The following is a 27,662-nucleotide window of genomic DNA, read 5'->3' on the forward strand; positions in this document are numbered from 1 at the left end:
TGGCTATCATGAAACGTTATTGACAGCTTTTTGTGTGGTAGCACGGATTTGCCGTTGCGACCTGCATTTTGCCGTATCAAAGTAAATGTCTTGAAAAGGGGAAAAACACTACATTGGAAGTGTTTTTCCCCTTTTCAAGACATTTGACTGCTGCTTTGAGTTCACAGGGAGCCAGGCTCTTTATTTACTGTACATAGTCTCCCCTCTAGTGGTACGAATCGTGAACTACAACGGTATGGATGACACCACACAATTTACATTTCAAACTCGGGTTACAGTTTCAATGTCGGAGTTAAAACTAGGGCTGAAGTTTCCGAATGCCATACGTGATGGGTGTTGTAAAAGATTGCTTGAACGATTGAATTGAAAAAAATAAAATAAAAGCTTACAGCACCTGGTATTCCCGGGCGGTCTTCCATCCAAGTACTAACCAGGCCCGACCTTGCTAAGCTTCCGAGATCGGACAATCGGGCGTTCTCAGGGTAGTATGGCCGTAAGCCGTCGAAGTCACCAAAGTTTGTCATTTTATATAAACAATCGCCCCTGAAAACCTGTGCCTAGCAACTTGATGGCTGTTGTAAAAGTTTCCTTTCACAATTGATGTGGGAAAAAAAAGGCTTTCAGCACCTGGTATTCCCTGAACATCTCCCATCCATGTTTTGCAGGCTGGCGCCCCCTTGGCTCCCCAGTGAGTTCCTAGCCCCCCCCCCATGATGGCTGTTGTAAAAGTTTCCTTTCACAATTGATGTGGGAAAAAAAAGGCTTTCAGCACCTGGTATTCCCTGAACATCTCCCATCCATGTTTTGCAGGCTGGCGCCCCCTTGGCTCCCCAGTGAGTTCCTAGCCCCCCCCCCCCCTAAACACTCCACCAGTAACATTTTTGTCTCACACTTATTATTAATGGGATGGATGTGCTTGGTGCAGGGACAAGCTTCTGAACATCAGGCTGGAACTCACTAAGAAGAAGTCGTAGATCCCCGCGGTCAGTAATTTTCAGTCGGTTTCTCTAGTCGCTACCTTCTAGCGGTAAGAAACGTGAACTGCAACGCTATGGATGACACCACACAATTTACGTTTCAAACTCGGGTTATAGTTTCAATGTCGGAGTTAAAACTAGGGCTGAAGTTTCCGAATGCCATACGTGATGGGTGTTGCAAAAGATTGCTTGAACGATTGAATTGAAAAAATAAATACATAAATAAATAAATATTAGCTTACAGCACCTGGTATTCCCAGGCGGTCTGTCATCCGAGTACTAACCAGGCCCGACCGTGCTAAGTTTCCGAGATCAGGCGTTTTCAGGGTAGTATGGCCGTAATCCGACAAAGTTTCCAAAGTTTTGCATTTTATAGAAACAAATGCCCCTGAAAACCCGTGCCAAGCAACTTGATGGCTGTTGTAAATGTTTCCTTTCACAATTGACGTGGGAAAAAAAAGGCTTTCAGCACTGGTATTCCCTGAACATCTCCCATCCATGTAACAACCAGGTCCGAAAAAGGCTTTCTTCCAAGACTTTTGGTGTTTCACGTGAACATGGCTATCATGAAACGTTATTGACAGCTTTTTGTGTGATAGCACGAATTTGCCGTTGCGACCTGCATTTTGCTGTATCAAAGTAAATGTCATGAAAAGGGTAAAAACACTACATGGAAGGGCAATGTGTATGTAATGTTGGGTTATTTTACAAATAAAGACTGCTGCTTTGAGTTCACAGGGAGCCAGGCTCTTTATTTACTGTACATAGTCTCGCCTCTAGTGGTAGTACATGCAAGTACTAACCGGGCCCGACCTTGCTAAGCTTCCGAAATCGGACGAGATCAGGCGTTCTCAGGGTAGTATGGCCGCAAGCCATCAGAGGCTCCAGAGTTTTACATTTTATAGACACAATCGGCCCTGAAAACCCGTGCCAAGCAACGATGGTACTTGATGCCTGTTGTAAAAGTTTCCTTTCACAATTGACGTGGGAAAAAAAAGGCTTTCAGCACTGGTATTCCCTGAACGTCTCCCATCCATGTAACAACCAGGTAAGAAAAAGGCTTTCTTCCAAGACTTTTGGTGTTTCACGGAAACATGGCTATCATGAAACGTTATTGACAGCTTTTTGTGTGGTAGCACGGATTTGCCGTTGCGACCTGCATTTTGCCGTATCAAAGTAAATGTCTTGAAAAGGGGAAAAACACTACATTGGAAGTGTTTTTCCCCTTTTCAAGACATTTGACTGCTGCTTTGAGTTCACAGGGAGCCAGGCTCTTTATTTACTGTACATAGTCTCCCCTCTAGTGGTACGAATCGTGAACTACAACGGTATGGATGACACCACACAATTTACATTTCAAACTCGGGTTACAGTTTCAATGTCGGAGTTAAAACTAGGGCTGAAGTTTCCGAATGCCATACGTGATGGGTGTTGTAAAAGATTGCTTGAACGATTGAATTGAAAAAAATAAAATAAAAGCTTACAGCACCTGGTATTCCCGGGCGGTCTTCCATCCAAGTACTAACCAGGCCCGACCTTGCTAAGCTTCCGAGATCGGACAATCGGGCGTTCTCAGGGTAGTATGGCCGTAAGCCGTCGAAGTCACCAAAGTTTGTCATTTTATATAAACAATCGCCCCTGAAAACCTGTGCCTAGCAACTTGATGGCTGTTGTAAAAGTTTCCTTTCACAATTGATGTGGGAAAAAAAAGGCTTTCAGCACCTGGTATTCCCTGAACATCTCCCATCCATGTTTTGCAGGCTGGCGCCCCCTTGGCTCCCCAGTGAGTTCCTAGCCCCCCCCCCATGATGGCTGTTGTAAAAGTTTCCTTTCACAATTGATGTGGGAAAAAAAAGGCTTTCAGCACCTGGTATTCCCTGAACATCTCCCATCCATGTTTTGCAGGCTGGCGCCCCCTTGGCTCCCCAGTGAGTTCCTAGCCCCCCCCCCCCCTAAACACTCCACCAGTAACATTTTTGTCTCACACTTATTATTAATGGGATGGATGTGCTTGGTGCAGGGACAAGCTTCTGAACATCAGGCTGGAACTCACTAAGAAGAAGTCGTAGATCCCCGCGGTCAGTAATTTTCAGTCGGTTTCTCTAGTCGCTACCTTCTAGCGGTAAGAAACGTGAACTGCAACGCTATGGATGACACCACACAATTTACGTTTCAAACTCGGGTTATAGTTTCAATGTCGGAGTTAAAACTAGGGCTGAAGTTTCCGAATGCCATACGTGATGGGTGTTGCAAAAGATTGCTTGAACGATTGAATTGAAAAAATAAATACATAAATAAATAAATATTAGCTTACAGCACCTGGTATTCCCAGGCGGTCTGTCATCCGAGTACTAACCAGGCCCGACCGTGCTAAGTTTCCGAGATCAGGCGTTTTCAGGGTAGTATGGCCGTAATCCGACAAAGTTTCCAAAGTTTTGCATTTTATAGAAACAAATGCCCCTGAAAACCGGTGCCAAGCAACTTGATGGCTGTTGTAAAAGTTTCCTTTCACAATTGACGTGGGAAAAAAAAGGCTTTCAGCACTGGTATTCCCTGAACATCTCCCATCCATGTAACAACCAGGTCCGAAAAAGGCTTTCTTCCAAGACTTTTGGTGTTTCACGGGAACATGGCTATCATGAAACGTTATTGACAGCTTTTTGTGTGATAGCACGAATTTGCCGTTGCGACCTGCATTTTGCTGTATCAAAGTAAATGTCATGAAAAGGGTAAAAACACTACATGGAAGGGCAATGTGTATGTAATGTTGGGTTATTTTACAAAAAAAGACTGCTGCTTTGAGTTCACAGGGAGCCAGGCTCTTTATTTACTGTACATAGTCTCGCCTCTAGTGGTAGTACATGCAAGTACTAACCGGGCCCGACCTTGCTAAGCTTCCGAAATCGGACGAGATCAGGCGTTCTCAGGGTAGTATGGCCGCAAGCCATCAGAGGCTCCAGAGTTTTACATTTTATAGACACAATCGGCCCTGAAAACCCGTGCCAAGCAACGATGGTACTTGATGCCTGTTGTAAAAGTTTCCTTTCACAATTGACGTGGGAAAAAAAAGACTTTCAGCACTGGTATTCCCTGAACGTCTCCCATCCATGTAACAACCAGGTAAGAAAAAGGCTTTCTTCCAAGACTTTTGGTGTTTCACGGAAACATGGCTATCATGAAACGTTATTGACAGCTTTTTGTGTGGTAGCACGGATTTGCCGTTGCGACCTGCATTTTGCCGTATCAAAGTAAATGTCTTGAAAAGGGGAAAAACACTACATTGGAAGTGTTTTTCCCCTTTTCAAGACATTTGACTGCTGCTTTGAGTTCACAGCAGTTTCAAGCAATAAAATGTCCTCAAATCTACCACTCGAACTTCTGACTTCGACTTCAGACTGCCGCCCCCCTACCGCCCCCTTCTTCCTCACCGCCCCCCCAGATCTTCCCACCGGTACCGCCCACTTTGGGAACCACTGCTGTACATAGTCTCCCCTCTAGCGGTAAGAAACGTGAACTGCAACGCTATGGATGACACCACACAATTTACGTTTCAAACTCGGGTTATAGTTTCAATGTCAGAGTTAAAACTAGGGCTGAAGTTTCCGAATGCCATACGTGATGGGTGTTGTAAAAGATTGCTTGAACGATTGAATTGAAAAAAATACAATAAAATAAAAGCTTACAGCACCTGGTATTCCCAGGCGGTCTCTCATCCAAGTACTAACCAGGCCTGACCTTGCTAAGCTTCCGAGATCGCGTGTTCTCAGGGTAGTATGGACGTAAGCCATCAGAGTCTCCAGAGTTTCGCATTTTATAGACACAATTGCCCCTGAAAACCCGTGCCAAGCAACTTGATGGCTGTTGTAAAAGTTTCCTTTCACAATTGACGTGGGAAAAAAAAAGGCTTTTAGCACCTGGTATTCCCTGAACGTCTCCTATCCATGTCACAACCAGATCCGAAAAAGGCTTTCTTCCAAGACTTTTGGTGTTTCACGGAAACATGGCTATCATGAAACGTTATTGACAGCTTTTTGTGTGGTAGCACGAATTTGCCGTTGCGACCTGCTTTTTGCTGTATCAAAGTAAAAGGCTCTTTATTTACTGTACCTAGTCTCCCCTCTAGCGGTAAGAAACGTGAACTACAACGGTATGGATGACACCACACAATTTACGTTTCAAACTCGGGTTATAGTTTCAATGTCGGAGTTAAAACTAGGGCTGAAGTTTCCGAATGCCATACGTGATGGGTGTTGTAAAAGATTGCTTGAACGATTGAAGTTAATATGTCGTCTTTTGGTGGTCACAAAAACGCACGAGTTTTAGTGTGAGGGACCCTGGACCCAGGCCTGTATTAGTGTGCTTTGTTAGGAATAAACAATTGGTAAATTTGGTCTGATTGATCTACTGGTCTTCTCTTTGACAGAATGAACTCGCAAAATTGTTAGGTGCGCCAGTGTGTGGATTGGGACATCCAAACTTGTGTTAAGTGTTGATTGCAATTTGAAGTCAGATCAATAGCTAAAAATCCGTATCCTAACAATTTCTTGGTGACCCCGACATAATGTCAAGAGAAGGGTAATTGGCAACTCGTGGTCTGAATCCAGGACACCGGACAGCGTCTGGGACGCTGTCTCTCGGTCGGCGAACCGTTTGGGTTAAGTGCACAACGTTGAGCTGGTACAACGTCTCCTCAACCCTGAGCGCTCATCACTGATAAGGTTAGCAGAATACCTGTTACTATAAGTCTAAATTCTGCAAATTGAAAGAGGAAATTTAAGAGGAGACTGTTGTTCAGATCAAATAAAGTGTGCAAGAAGTTAAGATACATACGGTGAATAAGTTTGGAACTTATGTGTGTGACGTGTACGGTAAAGTCAGGGACTTATGCGTATTACGGATAGGTCCGGGACCTAGCTTCGTCGTGGTGGACAAGGGTACGTTGACGAGCGTATTCAAATAGCCAGGTTTTTTGAGATCCTGGGAGAAGTGAGGCCTCCCCAAAACATCCGGTGGTAGCAGTTCCTCCTGTGAGAGATTAGACCGCTAAAATATCCTAAATGAATAAAATTGGGGGGAATGTGTGTGTGTGTGTGTGTGTGTGTGTGTGTGTGTGTGTGTGTGTGTGTGTGTGTGTGTGTGTGTGTGTGTGTGTGTGTGTGTGTGAGATGAGAGGAGTGCGTAAATAGGGAGTTGCAGCGGCAACTGAACTGACATATGAACAAATGCAATGGTTCAAAATGACAGAGAAAGGGGTGCCACACATTTCGCCGGCTATTGCCCCAGGACACGAGGCCAGACAATTGGGCTCAATGGTCAAGCAGTTGTTGCAACAGACCGATTGGCGGAAAACTCACGTTCCTAATTTGTACTGGTTTGAGTCTCAGAATGCATTCCAAATTAAACAACCCATGGCAGACAGGATTGCTGGAGATGATGTTGGTGTCCCGCGGTCCAGTAATCTGGACGGGGAACACCTAGACTCCTGTTTTTTGGATTTTTCAGAATTAATTTTAGTAGTGCTATTTTTATGATTTTGTGTGGACATTGATGACAATTGATGGGACCATCCAGCAGAAAACGTCCCAGATTCAAATTTCACCCACCTATAGACAATATTGATGCAGAGTGTTAGGGTTTATAAACTATCTTGATCGTATGATTATGTTGGGATGTAGACTAGAATGATGAACTTTGTTTGAACCTTTTACCTTCCCGTGACTCTGAAAAGTTTAACCATTCAGTTGTTGAAGCTTTCCAGATGGTGTGGAGGCGTCCTTGTTTTGCTCCACTAGGATTTATGTCCACGGCCTCGTGGAGCGATAAACTGGGACCCTCCCAAGTGGTTAATCATTTGCTGAGGTGACCACCACACATGTCAAATGTCACCCCCACCTTGGCTGACTCTCACCCCCACCCTTCTTCTCTCAATAAATACTCTCTTGCATGACTTCAACGGCAGACTTTGTTCGGACATTGCTGTATCTACAGTAACGAACAAATTCTCCACTTGCAAGTGTTCAAAGGGCATATTGTCTCTCGCGTGGTTCTTGCAAAATAAGTTAGAGTCGGAACATCTCTAACATTTTGGTGCCGTGACCCGGATCCAACATACCCACTGCTGATCGACGGAGGACGACGTGCTGCATTGTCGACAAGCCAGCGTCCATTAGGAGGATCTGGTAAAGAAAAGACCTGGCAAGAAAATTCTTCGCTGGGCCAGCATCTTAGGTCTGCCTTCGTCGGACTACAGTGGATTGACGGGATCCGGCAGTGCAACGAACCAGGGGACAAGTAAGTTAAAGCCCTAAAATTGTGTGATTGTGCTGTTGTGAAACGCGTAAGAGTGGAAGGTGCACGGAATATAGCTTGGGTTTAAGTCCCAGTGGAAGGAACAGACTAAGGAAAACAGAGCTTCCTTTTCATTCATTGAAGAGGTGCGTAGATTCTTCTTTGTCTGTTCTTCCAAGCTGCAGGATCTGGCTTGGGTTTAAGTCCCAGTGGAAGGAACAGACTAAGGAAAACAGAGCTTCCTTTTCATTCATTGAAGAGGTGCGTAGATTCTTCTTTGTCTGTTCTTCCAAGCTGCAGGATCTGGCTTGGGTTGGAGTCCCAGTGGAAGGAACGTGCTAAGGAACACAGAGCTTCTTTTTTGTGATTCAAAGAAGGGTGTAGATTTTTCTTTGTACGTTTTTCCGAGCCATAGAACAGCTTGGGTTGGAGTCCCAGTGGAAGGAACAGGTTAAAAAAAAGACAGAGCTTCTTTTTCTTAATTGAAGAAGGGCGTAGATTCTTTTTTTGGTCTGTTTTTCCGAGCTGTTTGCATGAAAGTTGTGTGGTTGAGAGTGTGAATGGTAGGATAAATTGAAAAAAAAACAGTACTAGCAAAAACCAACGGTAATACACAGGCTAGTAATTTTGTTGAAGGGTAAATTTAATCCTGCATTGAGGATCCTCAAAAAAGAAAAACAAAAAATTGAAAAAAAAAAATTGGAAAAATCTAAAAATACCAAGTTAAGATGGGAAATAAAAACGGTAAATCTCTAGCTCTTGAAGGTGATGAGAAGTCCATTCCATTAACATTTAAAAAATAATTTAGGGTGCATAATGGCATCCCATTCAATGATGCAACACTAGTGAAGTCTAGTGTGGAGCTGGAGTTGGGGGCGGAACGGAACTCAGAGGCGGAGCTGGAGGCGGAGCTGAAGTCAGAGGCAGATCTGGTGTGAAGCTGGTATCAGAAGCAAAGATAATGTGGAGCAGGAGTTGGAGGAGAACTTGGAGTCAGATGCAAATCTGGTGTGGAACTGGAGTCGGAGGTGGTGCAGAAGTCAGACACTGGTGTGGAGGTAGAACCGTAGTCAGAGGCAGAACTAACCGCGGTGCTGTGGTCAAAGGTGGAGCAGGTGTGGAGCTGAAGTCAGAGGCAGAAATGGTATGAAGCTGGTACCGGCGCTGAAGTCAGAGGTGGAGCTGAAGTCAGAGGCAGAGCTGGTGTGACACTGGTATCGGAATTGAAGTCGGTAGCGAAATTGATGTGAACCTGAAGTCAAAGACGGAGCTGAAATTATAGTCAGATGCAAAGCTGGTGTGGAGCTGGAGTTTGAGGTGGAGCTGAAGTCAGGGGCAGTGCTGGTGAGCAGCTGGAGTCAGAGATGGAGCTGAAGTCAGTGGCAGAACTGGTGTGGAGCTGGAGTCGGTATCGGCGCTGAAGTCAGAGGCAGAGCTGGTGTGGAAGTGGAGTCAGAGGCTGTTCCATTAAACCATATAGTGTACATTCCTTCCCTGCAACACTAGTGAAATCTTCATGGTATAGTGGATAGTGCTCTGGACTCTCACCCCAGCGACCCGGGTTCAAATCCCGGTGGGACCAAAAAAAATATGTCATCATGGAACAGGCGTTGGCGGCGGAGCTGGTGTGGAGCTGGAGTCGGAGGCGGAACGGAAGTCAGAGGTGGCGCTGGAGCTGGAGGCGGAGCTGAAGTCGGAGGCGGAGCTGAAGTCAGGGGCAGATTTGGTATGACGCCGGGATCGAAGGCGGAGCTGAAGTCAGTGACAGAGATGGTTTGGAGCTGGAGTTGGAGGAGCTGTAGTCAGAGGTGAAATTGAAGTCAGATGCAGAACTGGTGTGGAGCTGGAGTCAGAGGCGGAGCTGAAGTCAGGGTCGGAGGTAGGGCCGAAGTCAGAAACTGGTGTGGAGCTGGAGGCGGAGCTGGAGGCTGAAGTCAGAGGCAGAGATGGTGTAGAGCTGGAGTCAGATGTAGAACTGGTGTGGAGCTGAAGTCAGAGGCGGAGCTGAAGTTGGAGTCAGATGCAAAGCTGGTGTGGGGCTGGAGTTGGAGGCAGAACTGGTGTGGAGCTGGAGTCAGAGGTGGTGCTGTAGTCAGAGACTGGTGTGGAGCTGGAGGCGGAGCTGAAGGCAGAGGCAGAGCAGGTGTGGAGCTGGAGGCAAAGTTGGAGGCGGAAGTGGGGCTGAAGTCAGTGGCAGAGCTGGAGGCGGAGCTGAAGTCAGAGGCAGAGCTGAAATTGGAGTCAGATGGAGAGCTGATGTGGAGGTGGAGTCAGAGGTGGAACTGGTGTGGAGCTGGAGTCGGAGGAGGAGCTGTAGTCAGAGGCGGAGCTGAAGTTGAAGTCAGATGCAAAACTGGTGTGGAGCTGGAGTCGGAGGTGGAGCTGAAGTCAGAGGAAGAGCTGATGTGAAGCTGGAGTCAGAGGCGGAGCTGAAGTCAGGGTCGGAGGTGGAGCTGAAGTCAGAGATTGGTGTGGAGCTGGAGGCGGAGCTGGAGGCGGAGCTGGAGGCGGAAGTGGGGCTGAAGTCAGAGGCAGACATGGTGTAGAGCTGGAGTCAGAGGCAGAGCTGGAGGCGGAGCTGAAGTCAGAGGCAGAGCTGGAGGCGGTGCTGAAGTCAGAAGTGGAGCTGAAGTCAGAGGCAGAGCTGGTGGTGGAGTCAGAGACTGCTCCATTAAAACATATAGTGTACATTCCTTCCCTGCAACACTAGTGAAGTCTTCATGGTATAGTGGATAGTGCTCTGGACTCTCACCCCAGCGGCCCGAGTTCAAATCCCGGTGGGACCAAAAAAAATATGTCATCATGGAAAAGGCGTTGGAGACGGAGCTGGTGTGGAGCTGGAGTTGGAGGCGGAACGGAACTGCCTTCAGCTGAAGTCAGAGGCAGCTCTGGTGTGGGGCCGGGATCGGAGGCAGAGATGGTGTGAAGCTGGAGTTGGAGGAGGAGCTGGAGTTAGTAGCAGAGCTAGTGAGGAGCTGGAGTCAAATGCGGAGCTGAAGTCAGAGGCAGAGCTGGAGGTGGTGCTGAAGTCAGACGTGGAGCTGAAGTCAGAGGCAGAACTGGTGGTGGAGTTAGACACTGCTCCATTAAACTTGCTTATCAGCAACAGCTAAAGTATGCGCTCCTCAATGGTTCCCCACCTGAATTAGTCAACAGGGTGTGGAAACACTTGGTGGAAGCACACACTGCTTGTGTTACAACAACCATGTAGTGGGCCAGAGACGCTGACAAAGTGTTCAAGAAAGGCAAAGGTTCTGATGTATTTCATCTAGATGATGATGATAATCATGTAGACGAAGATGCAACAGTTTTCTTCCAAAGTTCCCAATGGGGCAGAGGAAGAGGTCAAGGCCAACAAGGTCGCAGGCCGCCATATGGTTCAAAACCCCCACCAGATTCTGACAACTGTTGGAACTGTGGGAGACGAGGACACTTTGCAAGAGTGTGTCGTTATGCAAAACGAGACCAATCAAAGGGTGGAGGGAGGGGCAGAGGAAAAGCCAAATTTTCAGCATAACGGGCTTCCTCCCCTTTGACCGCTCATGCTCCTACTTTTGGTTTAAAACATTTTTTTTAGGTTATTAGAACCCCTGTACATACAATGAAATTATGACAATGCTGATTGTATGCCCGGCAAATGACAAGGGGTCAAATTATGTGTGCACACTAAAGTTAAAATTTGCAAATCAAGTGGTAAAGTAATACAACTTGTTTCTAAAAGATAAATAGAAAAATTAGAATGTGCTGTCCTCGCGTGCGTGGGTGGGACCAGCTTCATGATCGACCGCAAGAAATGGCCAGCTTGTGACGAATCATTGTTGCCAGGTCCCCTCCCCTCGCACCGAGAGCTGTGCACGTGTGTGCATATTTGTTAAACTGATAAAATTGGCTAAACCTGTGTACAAAAGAAATTTGTTAGACTGTGGTCTATCCAATTTGCACCGCAAAACAGAAACAATTTTGAAGAATAAAATAAATAAATAAATAAATAAATAAGAGAAGAAAAGAAAGAAATCTGTTTGTAGACAGAAAACTGGTTTAATTCGCAAGCTGTGTTTTTTTTTTATGTGTTGAGTTTTTTTTTTTTTTGGACTGGTGAATTGTTCTATCGGAAACATTAGGATAGGGATTGTGCTGAGAATGGTATATGAATGTTGTGTGGAGGACTTGGATAGCTTGGGACCAATGTGTTGAAAAGACTCCTCTTTGGTGACTGTGTGTGAGATGCAAATGAGCAGGGACGAATGATTTCCTGAATGAAAGGAAAGTATTGGTTGAATGGTTGAAGTTGTTGGAGACTACTATGGGAAATTGGTAGAGCAGCTTGGACAAAAGAGTGATTTTGTGCAAGTTAAATGCTAAGAAAACAAAAACAAAAAACCCAAAGAAAAAGTTGTTGCTAATTACTAACGAAGTTATGAGGAAGTGGTGTGGGTGTTTAGAAGGGCACGCGCTTATGCGCTTCCCTGGCTCATCAACATTTGTTTGACTGATCAAAGGAACCATTTGCTACGGGACTTAACATCCAAATCTAACCGGGATCAGAGAATCTCCTTTAAACCAGGAGGCAATAAATGGGATAGCCCCTGTCGTAAATGATCTTTTGTCAGGAGGGATCATTAGGAAGTGCTCAGATATTCCTTGCAACACTCCTATTTTTCCAGTCCAAAAGGCCAACAAGATTGATTGGCGAATGATACAAGATTTACGAGCAGTAAATGAGGCAATACAAACGAGCACCTAATGTGCCTGACCCGCACACACTTCTGAACACTTTGAAACCATACCAGAAGTTTTTCACGGTGATTGATCTTAGCAATGCATTTTTCTCAGTGCCAATCCACCCAGACTCACAGTTTTGGTTTGCGTTTACCTTTAAAGGACTAAGTTATACGTACACCAGATTGCCGCAGGGATTTGCTGATAGTCCAACTATTTTCACTCAAGCTATCATGGCATGTTTGGCTGATTTTCAAATTTCAAACAAAAGCCAACTTCTAGTTTATGTAGATGATCTCTTGATAGCCTCTGAAACTGAAGCTGCTTGCAAGGAAGACTCCTTAGCTTTGTTACACTATCTCTGTAAAGCAGGGAATAAAGTAAGCAAAAATGAACTACAATGGATCAAACAGGAAGTGAACTATTTAGGTCACACGTTGTCAGCTGCTGGAAGACAGATACAAAAAAACTGAAAACAAATCATTGCAGATGCACCAAAACCTGAATAAAAAAAAAAAAATGTCATTTTTGGGGCTCTGCAATTACTGCAGAGCATGGATCCCACATTATGCAGAAAAGACGCAACCACTGCTGAATATTGTGCATGGAGTCCGCCAAACTGTTCACAAAATAACAGGTTTTGCGCCATTCGAACTGTTGACTGGTCGCCTAATGCCAGGGCCTGCCTCCACCTTGGTCCCGCCAGCTGACGTACCGACACCTGATTTATCACACGCTGCATACTGGAAGTATCTTCATTCACTTGTATCCAGTGTGTCTACGCAGGTCGCAGACAAAGCGGTTGCAGATTTGTCATCAGCATCACCGGAGTCGGACATCACTCCGTATGTCTACCTCCGGGTGCTTTCCCGGAAGTGGACTGAACCTCGCTGGAAAGGACCGTTTAGGGTTCTGGCTAGAACTTCACACGCCGTCCAATTGGAAACTAAAGGACAAAAGTGGTACCATTACTCACAGTTGCGCCAGGCCCCAGACTTTGTGCCTGCCTATGGTGAGCATAAAGGTTGACCGCCCGGACGGGCAGGTCAAGAGAGGGAACGTGACGATGGCGAGAATTGGATCAAAGTCGGACTTGAAAGTGTCTGAACCAAGACGACGACGATGCAAATGTTTAACTTTATTGACTATTTTGCTTGCTGGCTTGTGCTTTGTGTGGACTATGTTGGCGTTTGAACATATGGTGCGGGATGGCAGAAGTGATGGAGCGAAAGGAGAACGAGTGAGGGTGTATCATTCCTGTAATGGAACGGTATGGTATGAAGCAGAGCAAGATGGTGGTAAGACGCTGACACAGACACAACAACTACTGCTAAATCTGAAGTATAAACAACCGACCATCGACAGCGTCCCCGCCCCCAGTTCAAATAGAGGCAGAATAATCCTCTTCCCCCTTGGTGGCCAGGTAGTCTCCCCTGGCCACTGAAGACTGAAGACGACAACCGCGCGGCAGACATTTCCAAGTTCTCCCCCGATGAAGCAGTGCTGCAAAGGGGGTGAGAATTGTGCTCACCCTCCAACAGTGGGCATGCCAAGCCCCCGACGGCTGAACAATCACGAGCAATTTTTGTCTTGACTGTTGTTATTGGTAACATTCTGGTCGCCTAAGGCAGAGGGACCGTGTGAGACTTTTCCTGCATTATGACATCTTGCCGCAGGATTGGGACATAGAAACTTGTGTTAAGTGTTGATCGCAATTTGGAGTCAGATCAATAGCTAAAAATCCGTATCCTAACAAGTTTCAATGTCGGAGTTAAAACTAGGGCTGAAGTTTCCGAATGCCATACGTGATGGGTGTTGTAAAAAATTGCTTGAATGATTGAATTGAAAAAAAATAAACTAAAATAAAAGCTTACAGCGCCTGGTATTCCCAGGCGGTCTCCCATCCAAGTACTAACCAGGCCCGACCCTGCTAAGTTTCCGAGATCGAATGAGATCGGACGTTCTCAGGGTAGTATGGCCGTAAGCCATCAGAATCTCCAGAGTTTTGCATTTTATAGACACAATCGTCCCTGAAAACCCGTGCCAAGCAACTTGATGGCTGTTGTAAAAGTTTCCTTTCACAATTGATGTGGGGAAAAAAAAGGCTTTCAGCACCTGGTATTCCCTGAACATCTCCCATCCATGTTTTGCAGGCTGGCGCCCCCTTGGCTCCCCAGTGAGTTCCTAGCCCCCCCCCCTAAACACTCCACCAGTAACATTTTTGTCTCACACTTAATATTAATGGGATGGATGTGCTTGGTGCAGGGACACAAGCTTCTCAACATCAGGCTGGAACTCACTAAGAAGAAGTCGTAGATCCCCGCGGTCAGTAATTTTCAGTCGGTTTCTTTGCTTGGAAAGAAGCAAGGCGACTGCACTGAAGCCCCGTTCTACTAAATATGATGTTGGGAAGGCAATAAAGTACATCTTGACCTTGTTCCACAGCACTTGATAGCAGTCAGAGATTTTTTTTTGGAACCAAAAATCTTGATATGACTTTTTGAACTTTGGCCTTAGCTCAATGTCATTTTGAATTGAAATCAGTTCTTCCTCTGCCACTCCAGTTTCTTCACCGTCGACATTTAGGAATGGATTGATCACGCAGTCTGGTATTTCAAGCAATAAAATGTCCTCAAATCTACCACTCGAACTTCTGACTTCGACTTCAGACTGCCGCCCCCCTACCGCCCCCTTCTTCCTCACCGCCCCCCCAGATCTTTCCACCGGTACCGCCCACTTTGGGAACCACTTCTGTACATAGTCTCGCCTCAAATTTTTGTCTTAACTGTTGTTATTGGTAACATTCTGGTCGCCTAAGGCAGAGGGACCGTGTGAGACTTTTCCTGCATTATGACATCTTGCCGCAGGTTTTTCACTCACACATTAAAATTGATCTACGTAGATTGCGTAAATGATGTTTAGCCGAGCATGTTTTACAGAACACTAATGATTTTGAAATGATGATCGAAAATGCTTTGCAAGTGATGGACACAATGATGTGCTGTTTCTGTGTTTAGATTTTGTTGTTGTTTTTCTTTCTTCATTATATTTTCTTACTTATGTTTTATTGATCGGGGTGGGCATAATCATATGATAAACAGGAGGGATATGTTAGGGTTTATAAACTATCTTGATCGTATAATTATGTTGAGATGTAGACTAGAATGATGAACTTTGTTTGAACCTTTTACCTTTCCTTGACTCTGAAAAGTTTAACCATTCAGTTGTTGAAACTTTCCAAATGGTGTGGAAACATCCTTGTTTACTTAGTCATCTAAAATGCTCCACTAGGTTTTATTTCCAAGACCTCGTAAAACAATAAACTGGGACCCTCTGCACTGGTTAACCATTTGCTGAGGTGACCACCAACTGGGACCCTCTGCACTGATTAACCATTTGCTGAGGTGACCACCAAACATGTCAAATGTCACCCCCACCCTACTTGTTCTCAATAAATATGCTCTTGTAAGAGACTAACGGCTGAGTCTGTTAGGACATTGCTGTACCTACAGTAACAGACAAGCTCTCCACCTGCAAGTGCTTAAAGGGCATACTGTCTCCAGTGTGGTTCTTGCAAAATAAGTTAGAGTCAGAACATCTCTAACAGGTGTTGTAAAAGATTGCTTGAACAATTGAAGTGAAAAAAAATAAAATAAAATAAAAGCTCACAGCACCTGGTATTCCCAGGCGGTCTCCCATGCAAGTACTAAGTAGGCCCGACCCTGCTAAGCTTCCGAGATTGGACGAGATTGGGCGTTCTCAGGGTAGTATGGCCGTAAGCCGTCAGAGTCTCCAGAGTTTTACATTTTATAGACACAATCGCCCCTGAAAACCCGTGCCAAGCAACGACGGTACTTGATGCCTGTTGTAAAAGTTTCCTTTCACAATTGACGTGGGAAAAAAAAGGCTTTCAGCACTGGTATTCCCTGAACGTCTCCCATCCATGTAACAACCAGGTAAGAAAAAGGCTTTCTTCCAAGACTTTTGGTGTTTCACGGAAACATGGCTATCATGAAACGTTATTGACAGCTTTTTGTGTGGTAGCACGGATTTGCCGTTGCGACCTGCATTTTGCCGTATCAAAGTAAATGTCTTGAAAAGGGGAAAAACACTACATTGGAAGTGTTTTTCCCCTTTTCAAGACATTTGACTGCTGCTTTGAGTTCACAGGGAGCCAGGCTCTTTATTTACTGTACATAGTCTCCCCTCTAGTGGTACGAATTGTAAACTACAACGGTATGGATGACACCACACAATTTACATTTCAAACTCGGGTTACAGTTTCAATGTCGGAGTTAAAACTAGGGCTGAAGTTTCCGAATGCCATACGTGATGGGTGTTGTAAAAGATTGCTTGAACGATTGAATTGAAAAAAATAAAATAAAAGCTTACAGCACCTGGTATTCCCGGGCGGTCTTCCATCCAAGTACTAACCAGGCCCGACCTTGCTAAGCTTCCGAGATCGGACAATCGGGCGTTCTCAGGGTAGTATGGCCGTAAGCCGTCGAAGTCACCAAAGTTTTGCATTTTATATAAACAATCGCCCCTGAAAACCTGTGCCTAGCAACTTGATGGCTGTTGTAAAAGTTTTCTTTCACAATTGATGTGGGAAAAAAAAGGCTTTCAGCACCTGGTATTCCTTGAACATCTCCCATCCATGTTTTGCAGGCTGGCGCCCCCTTGGCTCCCTAGTGAGTTCCTAGCCCCCCGTCCCCCCACAGACACATATGGAAACAAACACCTCTTTCTTGATATTTGGTATGCTGCAATTTGAAAAGAGGTTAAACACTGATGTGTATTTCACAAATAAAACCCAATTTAGCAAACCAATTCATTTTTTAACTGTTTTAACTGTTTCAGCAACATAGAATGGTAAAGACCTAAACACTCCACCAGTAACATTTTTGTCTCACACTTAATATTATGGGATGGATGTGCTTGGTGCAGGGACACAAGCTTCTCAACATCAGGCTGGAACTCACTAAGAAGAAGTCGTAGATCCCCGCGGTCAGTAATTTTCAGTCGGTTTCTTTGCTTGGAAAGAAGCAAGGCGACTGCACTGAAGCCCCGTTCTACTAAATATGATGTGGGGAAGGCAATAAAGTACATCTTGACCTTGTTCCACAGCACTTGATAGCAGTCAGAGATTTTTTTTTGGAACCAAAAATCTTGATATGACTTTTTGAACTTTGGCCTTAGCTCAATGTCATTTTGAATTGAAATCAGTTCTTCCTCTGCCACTCCAGTTTCTTCACCGACGACATTTAGGAATGGATTGATCACCCAGTCTGGTATTTCAAGCAATAAAATGTCCTCAAATCTACCACTCGAACTTCTGACTTCGACTTCAGACTGCCGCCCCCCTACCGCCCCCTTCTTCCTCACCGCCCCCCCAGATCTTCCCACCGGTACCGCCCACTTTGGGAACCACTGCTGTACATAGTCTCCCCTCTAGCGGTAAGAAACGTGAACTGCAACGCTATGGATGACACCACACAATTTACGTTTAAAACTCGGGTTATAGTTTCAATGTCGGAGTTAAAACTAGGGCTGAAGTTTCCCAATGCCATACGTGATGGGTGTTGTAAAAGATTGCTTGAACGATTGAATTGAAAAAAATACAATAAAATAAAAGCTTACAGCACCTGGTATTCCCAGGCGGTCTCCCATCCAAGTACTAACCTGGCCAGACCTTGCTAAGCTTCCGAGATTGCGTGTTCTCAGGGTAGTATGGCCGTAAGCCATCAGAGTTCCCAGAGTTTTGCATTTTATAGACACAATTGCCCCTGAAAACCCGTGCCAAGCAACTTGATGGCTGTTGTAAAAGTTTCCTTTCACAATTGACGTGGGGAAAAAAAAGGCTTTTAGCACCTGGTATTCCCTGAACGTCTCCTATCCATGTCACAACCAGATCCGAAAAAGGCTTTCTTCCAAGACTTTTGGTGTTTCACGGAAACATGGCTATCGTGAAACGTTATTGACAGCTTTTTGTGTGGTAGCACGAATTTGCCGTTGCGACCTGCATTTCGCTGTATCAAAGTAAATGTCATGAAAAGGATAAAAACACTACATGGAAGCGCAATATGTATGTAATGTTGGGTTATTTTACAAATAAAGACTGCTGCTTTGAGTTCACAGGGAGCCAGGCTCTTTATTTACTGTACATAGTCTCCCCTCTAGCGGTAAGAAACGTGAACTACAACGGTATGTATGACACTACACAATTTACGTTTCAAACTCGGGTTATAGTTTCAATGTCGGAGTTAAAACTAGGGCTGAAGTTTCCGAATGCCATACGTGATGGGTGTTGTAAAAAAATTGCTTGAACGATTGAATTGAAAATAAATAAATCTTCACCTTCACCTTCATCTTCTTCCGCTTATCCGGGGTCGGGTCGCGGGGGCAGCAGCTTTAGGAGGGACTCCTAGACCTCCCTCTCCCCAGCCACTTCCTCCAGCTCATCCCGGGGGATTCCAAGGCGTTCCCAGGCCAGCCGAGGGACGTAGTCTCTCCAGCGCGTCCTGGGTCGTCCCCGGGGTCTCCTACCGGTGGGACATGCCCGGAACACCTCCCCAGGGAGGCGTTCAGGAGGCATCCTAATGAGATGCCCGAGCCACCTCAACTGGCTCCTCTCAACGTGGAGGAGCAGCGGCTCTACTCCGAGTCTCTCCCGGATGACTGAGCTTCTCACCCTATCTCTAAGGGAGAGCCCGGACACCCTGCGGAGGAAACTCATTTCAGCCGCTTGTATCCTGGATCTTGTTCTTTCGGTCACGACCCATAGCTCGTGACCATAGGTGAGGGTAGGAGCGTAGCTCGACCGGTAAATCGAGAGCTTTGCCATTTGGCTCAGCTCTCTCTTCACCACGACGGACCGGTACAGAGTCCGCATTACTGCCGACGCTGCACCGATCCGCCTGTCGATCTCGCGCTCCATCCTGCCCTCACTCGTGAACAAGACCCCAAGATACTTGAACTCCTCCACTTGGGGCAGGCTCTCATCCCCGATCCGGAGAGGGCATTCCACCCTTTTCCGACCGAGGACCATGGACTTGGATTTGGAGGTGCTGACCCTCATCCCGACCGACCATGGACTCGGATTTGGAGGTGCTGACCCTCATCCCGACCGCTTCACACTCGGCTGCGAACCGCTCCAGTGAGAGCTGGAGATCACGGACTGAAGAAGCCAACAGCACCACGTCATCTGCAAAAAGCAGTGACGCAATGCTGAGGTCCCCAAACCGGACGCCCTCAACGCCTCGGCTGCGCCTAGAAATTCTGTCCATAAAAATTATGAACAGAATCGGTGACAAAGCGCAGCCTTGGCGGAGTCCAACCCTCACTGGGAACGAATCCGACTTACTGTCGGAAATGTGGACCAAACTCTGGCATCGGTGATACAGGGACCGAACCGCCCTTATCAGTTGGCTCGGCACCCCGTACTCCCGAAGCACCCTCCAGAGAACCTCCCGAGGGACACGGTCGAACGCCTTCTCCAAGTCCACAAAACACATGTGGACTGGTTGGGCGAACTCCCATGCACCCTCGAGGATCCTGCCGAGGGTGTAGAGCTGGTCCACTGTTCCACGGCCAGGACGAAAGCCACACTGCTCCTCCTGAATCCGAGATTCGACCTCCCGACGGATCCTCCTCTCCAGCACCCCTGAATAGACCTTACCAGGGAGGCTGAGGAGTGTGATTCCCCTGTAATTGGAACACACCCTCCGGTCCCCCTTCTTAAAGAGGGGAACCACCACCCCAGTCTGCCAATCCAGAGGCACCGTCCCCGATGTCCACGCAATGCTGTAGAGGCGTGTCAGCCATGACAGCCCCACAACATCCAGAGCCTTTAAGAACTCCGGGCGGATCTCATCCACCCCCGGGGCCTTGCCACCAAGGAGTTTTTTAACTACCTCAGTGACTTCGACCTCCGAGATTGGAGAGTCCGCCTCAGAGTCCTCAGGCCCTGCTTCCACAATGGAAGGCGTGTCGGTCGAATTGAGGAGGTCTTCGTCACCGACTCACGACATCCCGAGTCGAGGTCAGCAGCACACCATCTCCACTGTAAACAGTGTTGACCGTGCACTGCTTCCCCCTCCTGAGACGCCGGATGGTGGACCAGAATTTCCTCGAAGCCGTCCGGAAGTCATTCTCCATGGTCTCGCCAAACTCCTCACACGCCCGAGTTTTTGCCTCAGCAACCGCCGAAGCCGCGTTCCGCTTGGCCATCCGGTACCTGTCAGCTGTCTCCAGAGTCCCGCAGGCCAAAAAGCCCTATAGGACTCCTTCTTCAGCTTGACGGCATCCCTTACCGCCGGTGTCCACCAGCGGGTTCGGGGATTGCCGCCACAACAGGCACCAACAACCTTAACGGCCACAGCTCCGGTCGGCTGCCTCAACAATGGAGGCGCGGAACAAGGTCCACTCGGACTCAATGTCCCCCGCCTCCCCGTGGGAAAAGCTCTGCCGGAGGTGGGAGTTGAAGCTCTTCCTGACAGGGGATTCTGCCAGACGTTCCCAGCAGACCCTCACAGAGCGTTTGGGTCTGCCAGGTCGGACCGGCATCTTCCCCCGCCATCGGAGCCAACCCACCACCAGGTGGTGATCAGTTGACAGCTCCGCCCCTCTCTTCACCCGAGTGTCCAAAACATGCGGCCGCAAATCCGATGACACGACTACAAGGTCGATCAACGAACTGCGGCCTAGGGTGTCCTGGTGCCAAGTGCACACATGGACACCCTTATGCCTGAACATGGTGTTCATTATAGAAAATCCGTGTCGAGCACAAAAGTCCAATAATAGAACACCGCTCTGGTTCAGATCGGGGGGGCCGTTCCTCCCAATCATGCCCTTCCAGGTCTCACTGTCATTGCCCACGTGAGCATTGAAGTCACCCAGTAGAACGATGGAGTCCCCAGAAGGAGCGCTCTCCAGCACTTCCTCCAGGGACTCTAAGAAGGGTGGGTACTTTGAGCTGCCGTTCGGTGCATAGACACAAACAACAGGACCCGTCCCCCCACCCGAAGGCGGAGGGAGGCTACCCTCTCGCTCACCGGGGTGAACCCCAATGTGCAGGCGCCCAGCCGGGGGGCAATAAGTATGCCGACAGCTGCTCGACGCATCTCACCGTGGGCAACTCCAGAGTGGAAGAGAGTCCAGCCCCTCTCGATAGGGCTTGTACCAGAGCCCAAACTATGTGTGGAGGCAAGTCCGACTATGTCTAGTCGGAACCTTTCTGCCTCACACACCAGCTTGGGCTCCTTTCCAGCCAGAGAGGTGACATTCCATGTCCCTAGAGCCAGCCTCTGCAGCCGGGGATCGGACCGCCAAGGTCCCCGCCTTTGGCCGCCGCCCAGCTCACTATGCACCCGACCCCTTTGGCCCGTCCTATAGGTGGTGAGCCCATTGGAAGGGGAACCCATGTTTTCTTTTCGGGCTATGCCCGACCGGACCCCATGAGCGAAGGCCCGGCCACCAGGCGCTCGCCTTCGAGCCCCACCTCCAGGCCTGGCTCCAGAGAGGTGCCCCGGTGACCCGCGTCCGGGCGAGGGAAAACGACATCCATATATTTTTTTCATCATAAGGGGTCTTCTGAGCCGTGCTTTGTCTGGCCCCTCACCTAGGACCCTTCTGCCATGGTTACCCTACCAGGGGCATGAAGCCCCAGACAACATGGCTCCTAGGATCATAGGCGCACGCAAATCCCTCCACCACGATAAGGTGACGACTCAAGGAGGGTGAAAATAAATAAATAAATAAAAGCTTACAGCACCTGGTATTCCCAGGCGGACTCCCATCTAAGTACTAACCAGGCCCGACCCTGCTAAGCTTCCGAGATCTGACGAGATCGGGCATTCTCAGGGTAGTATGGCCGTAAGCTGTCAGAATATCCAGAGTTTTGCATTTTATAGACACAATCGCCCCTGAAAACTCGTGCCAAGCAACTTGATGGCTGTTGTAAAAGTTTCCTTTCACAATTGACGTGGAAAAAAAAGGCTTTCAGCACCTGGTATTCCCTGAACGTCTCCCATCCATGTCACACAACCAGGTCCGAAAAAGGCTTTCTTCCATGACTTTTGGTGTTTCATGGAAACATGGCTATCATGAAAAGTTATTGACAGCTTTTTGTGTGGTAGCACGAATTTGCCGTTGCGACCTGCATTTTGCCGTATCAAAGTAAATGTCTTGAAAAAGGGAAAAACACTATATTGGAAGTGTTTTTCCCATTTCAAGACATTTGACTGCTGCTTTAAGTTCACCGGAAGCCAGGCTGTTTATTTACTGTACATAGTCTACCCTCTAGCGGTAAGAAACGTGAACTGCAACGCTATGGATGACACCACACAATTTACGTTTCAAACTCGGGTTATAGTTTCAATGTCGGAGTTAAAACTAGGGCTGAAGTTTCCGAATGCCATACGTGATGGGTGTTGCAAAAGATTGCTTGAACGATTGAATTGAAAAAATAAATACATAAATAAATAAATATTAGCTTACAGCACCTGGTATTCCCAGGCGGTCTGTCATCCGAGTACTAACCAGGCCCGACCGTGCTAAGTTTCCGAGATCAGGCGTTTTCAGGGTAGTATGGCCGTAATCCGACAAAGTTTCCAAAGTTTTGCATTTTATAGAAACAAATGCCCCTGAAAACCGGTGCCAAGCAACTTGATGGCTGTTGTAAAAGTTTCCTTTCACAATTGACGTGGGAAAAAAAAGGCTTTCAGCACTGGTATTCCCTGAACATCTCCCATCCATGTAACAACCAGGTCCGAAAAAGGCTTTCTTCCAAGACTTTTGGTGTTTCACGGGAACATGGCTATCATGAAACGTTATTGACAGCTTTTTGTGTGATAGCACGAATTTGCCGTTGCGACCTGCATTTTGCTGTATCAAAGTAAATGTCATGAAAAGGGTAAAAACACTACATGGAAGGGCAATGTGTATGTAATGTTGGGTTATTTTACAAAAAAAGACTGCTGCTTTGAGTTCACAGGGAGCCAGGCTCTTTATTTACTGTACATAGTCTCGCCTCTAGTGGTAGTACATGCAAGTACTAACCGGGCCCGACCTTGCTAAGCTTCCGAAATCGGACGAGATCAGTTGTTCTCAGGGTAGTATGGCCGCAAGACATCAGAGGCTCCAGAGTTTTACATTTTATAGACACAATCGGCCCTGAAAACCCGTGCCAAGCAACGATGGTACTTGATGCCTGTTGTAAAAGTTTCCTTTCACAATTGACGTGGGAAAAAAAAGACTTTCAGCACTGGTATTCCCTGAACGTCTCCCATCCATGTAACAACCAGGTAAGAAAAAGGCTTTCTTCCAAGACTTTTGGTGTTTCACGGAAACATGGCTATCATGAAACGTTATTGACAGCTTTTTGTGTGGTAGCACGGATTTGCCGTTGCGACCTGCATTTTGCCGTATCAAAGTAAATGTCTTGAAAAGGGGAAAAACACTACATTGGAAGTGTTTTTCCCCTTTTCAAGACATTTGACTGCTGCTTTGAGTTCACAGCAGTTTCAAGCAATAAAATGTCCTCAAATCTACCACTCGAACTTCTGACTTCGACTTCAGACTGCCGCCCCCCTACCGCCCCCTTCTTCCTCACCGCCCCCCCAGATCTTCCCACCGGTACCGCCCACTTTGGGAACCACTGCTGTACATAGTCTCCCCTCTAGCGGTAAGAAACGTGAACTGCAACGCTATGGATGACACCACACAATTTACGTTTCAAACTCGGGTTATAGTTTCAATGTCAGAGTTAAAACTAGGGCTGAAGTTTCCGAATGCCATACGTGATGGGTGTTGTAAAAGATTGCTTGAACGATTGAATTGAAAAAAATACAATAAAATAAAAGCTTACAGCACCTGGTATTCCCAGGCGGTCTCTCATCCAAGTACTAACCAGGCCTGACCTTGCTAAGCTTCCGAGATCGCGTGTTCTCAGGGTAGTATGGACGTAAGCCATCAGAGTCTCCAGAGTTTCGCATTTTATAGACACAATTGCCCCTGAAAACCCGTGCCAAGCAACTTGATGGCTGTTGTAAAAGTTTCCTTTCACAATTGACGTGGGAAAAAAAAAGGCTTTTAGCACCTGGTATTCCCTGAACGTCTCCTATCCATGTCACAACCAGATCCGAAAAAGGCTTTCTTCCAAGACTTTTGGTGTTTCACGGAAACATGGCTATCATGAAACGTTATTGACAGCTTTTTGTGTGGTAGCACGAATTTGCCGTTGCGACCTGCTTTTTGCTGTATCAAAGTAAAAGGCTCTTTATTTACTGTACCTAGTCTCCCCTCTAGCGGTAAGAAACGTGAACTACAACGGTATGGATGACACCACACAATTTACGTTTCAAACTCGGGTTATAGTTTCAATGTCGGAGTTAAAACTAGGGCTGAAGTTTCCGAATGCCATACGTGATGGGTGTTGTAAAAGATTGCTTGAACGATTGAAGTTAATGTGTCGTCTTTTGGTGGTCACAAAAACGCACGAGTTTTAGTGTGAGGGACCCTGGACCCAGGCCTGTATTAGTGTGCTTTGTTAGGAATAAACAATTGGTAAATTTGGTCTGATTGATCTACTGGTCTTCTCTTTGACAGAATGAACTCGCAAAATTGTTAGGTGCGCCAGTGTGTGGATTGGGACATCCAAACTTGTGTTAAGTGTTGATTGCAATTTGAAGTCAGATCAATAGCTAAAAATCCGTATCCTAACAATTTCTTGGTGACCCCGACATAATGTCAAGAGAAGGGTAATTGGCAACTCGTGGTCTGAATCCAGGACACCGGACAGCGTCTGGGACGCTGTCTCTCGGTCGGCGAACCGTTTGGGTTAAGTGCACAACGTTGAGCTGGTACAACGTCTCCTCAACCCTGAGCGCTCATCACTGATAAGGTTAGCAGAATACCTGTTACTATAAGTCTAAATTCTGCAAATTGAAAGAGGAAATTTAAGAGGAGACTGTTGTTCAGATCAAATAAAGTGTGCAAGAAGTTAAGATACATACGGTGAATAAGTTTGGAACTTATGTGTGTGACGTGTACGGTAAAGTCAGGGACTTATGCGTATTACGGATAGGTCCGGGACCTAGCTTCGTCGTGGTGGACAAGGGTACGTTGACGAGCGTATTCAAATAGCCAGGTTTTTTGAGATCCTGGGAGAAGTGAGGCCTCCCCAAAACATCCGGTGGTAGCAGTTCCTCCTGTGAGAGATTAGACCGCTAAAATATCCTAAATGAATAAAATTGGGGGGAATGTGTGTGTGCGTGTGTGTGTGTGTGTGTGTGTGTGTGTGTGTGTGTGTGTGTGTGTGTGTGTGTGTGTGTGTGTGTGTGTGTGTGTGTGTGTGTGTGTGTGTGAGATGAGAGGAGTGCGTAAATAGGGAGTTGCAGCGGCAACTGAACTGACATATGAACAAATGCAATGGTTCAAAATGACAGAGAAAGGGGTGCCACACATTTCGCCGGCTATTGCCCCAGGACACGAGGCCAGACAATTGGGCTCAATGGTCAAGCAGTTGTTGCAACAGACCGATTGGCGGAAAACTCACGTTCCTAATTTGTACTGGTTTGAGTCTCAGAATGCATTCCAAATTAAACAACCCATGGCAGACAGGATTGCTGGAGATGATGTTGGTGTCCCGCGGTCCAGTAATCTGGACGGGGAACACCTAGACTCCTGTTTTTTGGATTTTTCAGAATTAATTTTAGTAGTGCTATTTTTATGATTTTGTGTGGACATTGATGACAATTGATGGGACCATCCAGCAGAAAACGTCCCAGATTCAAATTTCACCCACCTATAGACAATATTGATGCAGAGTGTTAGGGTTTATAAACTATCTTGATCGTATGATTATGTTGGGATGTAGACTAGAATGATGAACTTTGTTTGAACCTTTTACCTTCCCGTGACTCTGAAAAGTTTAACCATTCAGTTGTTGAAGCTTTCCAGATGGTGTGGAGGCGTCCTTGTTTTGCTCCACTAGGATTTATGTCCACGGCCTCGTGGAGCGATAAACTGGGACCCTCCCAAGTGGTTAATCATTTGCTGAGGTGACCACCACACATGTCAAATGTCACCCCCACCTTGGCTGACTCTCACCCCCACCCTTCTTCTCTCAATAAATACTCTCTTGCATGACTTCAACGGCAGACTTTGTTCGGACATTGCTGTATCTACAGTAACGAACAAATTCTCCACTTGCAAGTGTTCAAAGGGCATATTGTCTCTCGCGTGGTTCTTGCAAAATAAGTTAGAGTCGGAACATCTCTAACATTTTGGTGCCGTGACCCGGATCCAACATACCCACTGCTGATCGACGGAGGACGACGTGCTGCATTGTCGACAAGCCAGCGTCCATTAGGAGGATCTGGTAAAGAAAAGACCTGGCAAGAAAATTCTTCGCTGGGCCAGCATCTTAGGTCTGCCTTCGTCGGACTACAGTGGATTGACGGGATCCGGCAGTGCAACGAACCAGGGGACAAGTAAGTTAAAGCCCTAAAATTGTGTGATTGTGCTGTTGTGAAACGCGTAAGAGTGGAAGGTGCACGGAATATAGCTTGGGTTTAAGTCCCAGTGGAAGGAACAGACTAAGGAAAACAGAGCTTCCTTTTCATTCATTGAAGAGGTGCGTAGATTCTTCTTTGTCTGTTCTTCCAAGCTGCAGGATCTGGCTTGGGTTTAAGTCCCAGTGGAAGGAACAGACTAAGGAAAACAGAGCTTCCTTTTCATTCATTGAAGAGGTGCGTAGATTCTTCTTTGTCTGTTCTTCCAAGCTGCAGGATCTGGCTTGGGTTGGAGTCCCAGTGGAAGGAACGTGCTAAGGAACACAGAGCTTCTTTTTTGTGATTCAAAGAAGGGTGTAGATTTTTCTTTGTACGTTTTTCCGAGCCATAGAACAGCTTGGGTTGGAGTCCCAGTGGAAGGAACAGGTTAAAAAAAAGACAGAGCTTCTTTTTCTTAATTGAAGAAGGGCGTAGATTCTTTTTTTGGTCTGTTTTTCCGAGCTGTTTGCATGAAAGTTGTGTGGTTGAGAGTGTGAATGGTAGGATAAATTGAAAAAAAAACAGTACTAGCAAAAACCAACGGTAATACACAGGCTAGTAATTTTGTTGAAGGGTAAATTTAATCCTGCATTGAGGATCCTCAAAAAAGAAAAACAAAAAATTGAAAAAAAAAAATTGGAAAAATCTAAAAATACCAAGTTAAGATGGGAAATAAAAACGGTAAATCTCTAGCTCTTGAAGGTGATGAGAAGTCCATTCCATTAACATTTAAAAAATAATTTAGGGTGCATAATGGCATCCCATTCAATGATGCAACACTAGTGAAGTCTAGTGTGGAGCTGGAGTTGGGGGCGGAACGGAACTCAGAGGCGGAGCTGGAGGCGGAGCTGAAGTCAGAGGCAGATCTGGTGTGAAGCTGGTATCAGAAGCAAAGATAATGTGGAGCAGGAGTTGGAGGAGAACTTGGAGTCAGATGCAAATCTGGTGTGGAACTGGAGTCGGAGGTGGTGCAGAAGTCAGACACTGGTGTGGAGGTAGAACCGTAGTCAGAGGCAGAACTAACCGCGGTGCTGTGGTCAAAGGTGGAGCAGGTGTGGAGCTGAAGTCAGAGGCAGAAATGGTATGAAGCTGGTACCGGCGCTGAAGTCAGAGGTGGAGCTGAAGT

At 46.7% G+C, this 27,662-nt stretch overlaps 1 non-coding gene and 6 pseudogenes across 1 annotated transcript; all 7 read right to left on the minus strand.

The window, feature by feature from the left end:
- Positions 1-382: 382 nt before the first annotated feature.
- LOC147039935 (5S ribosomal RNA) lies at positions 383-499 on the minus strand (annotated as a pseudogene).
- A 1,955-nt stretch (positions 500-2,454) lies between these two features.
- Positions 2,455-2,571, minus strand: LOC147039936 (5S ribosomal RNA; annotated as a pseudogene).
- An 11,280-nt stretch (positions 2,572-13,851) lies between these two features.
- Positions 13,852-13,970, minus strand: LOC147039937 (5S ribosomal RNA; annotated as a pseudogene).
- A 1,676-nt stretch (positions 13,971-15,646) lies between these two features.
- LOC147039938 (5S ribosomal RNA) lies at positions 15,647-15,765 on the minus strand (annotated as a pseudogene).
- A 604-nt stretch (positions 15,766-16,369) lies between these two features.
- On the minus strand, positions 16,370-16,486 carry LOC147039939 (5S ribosomal RNA; annotated as a pseudogene).
- A 1,131-nt stretch (positions 16,487-17,617) lies between these two features.
- LOC147039940 (5S ribosomal RNA) lies at positions 17,618-17,726 on the minus strand (annotated as a pseudogene).
- A 4,018-nt stretch (positions 17,727-21,744) lies between these two features.
- Positions 21,745-21,863, minus strand: LOC147039941 (5S ribosomal RNA). The gene has a single exon (XR_015063239.1). It is a non-coding gene; the product is annotated as a 5S ribosomal RNA (ribosomal RNA).
- Positions 21,864-27,662: the final 5,799 nt, after the last annotated feature.

The sequence above is a fragment of the Syngnathus leptorhynchus genome, chromosome 21 (assembly GCF_054491065.1).
Source record: "Syngnathus leptorhynchus isolate UIUO chromosome 21, UIUO_Slep, whole genome shotgun sequence".
NCBI lineage: Eukaryota > Metazoa > Chordata > Actinopteri > Syngnathiformes > Syngnathidae > Syngnathus > Syngnathus leptorhynchus.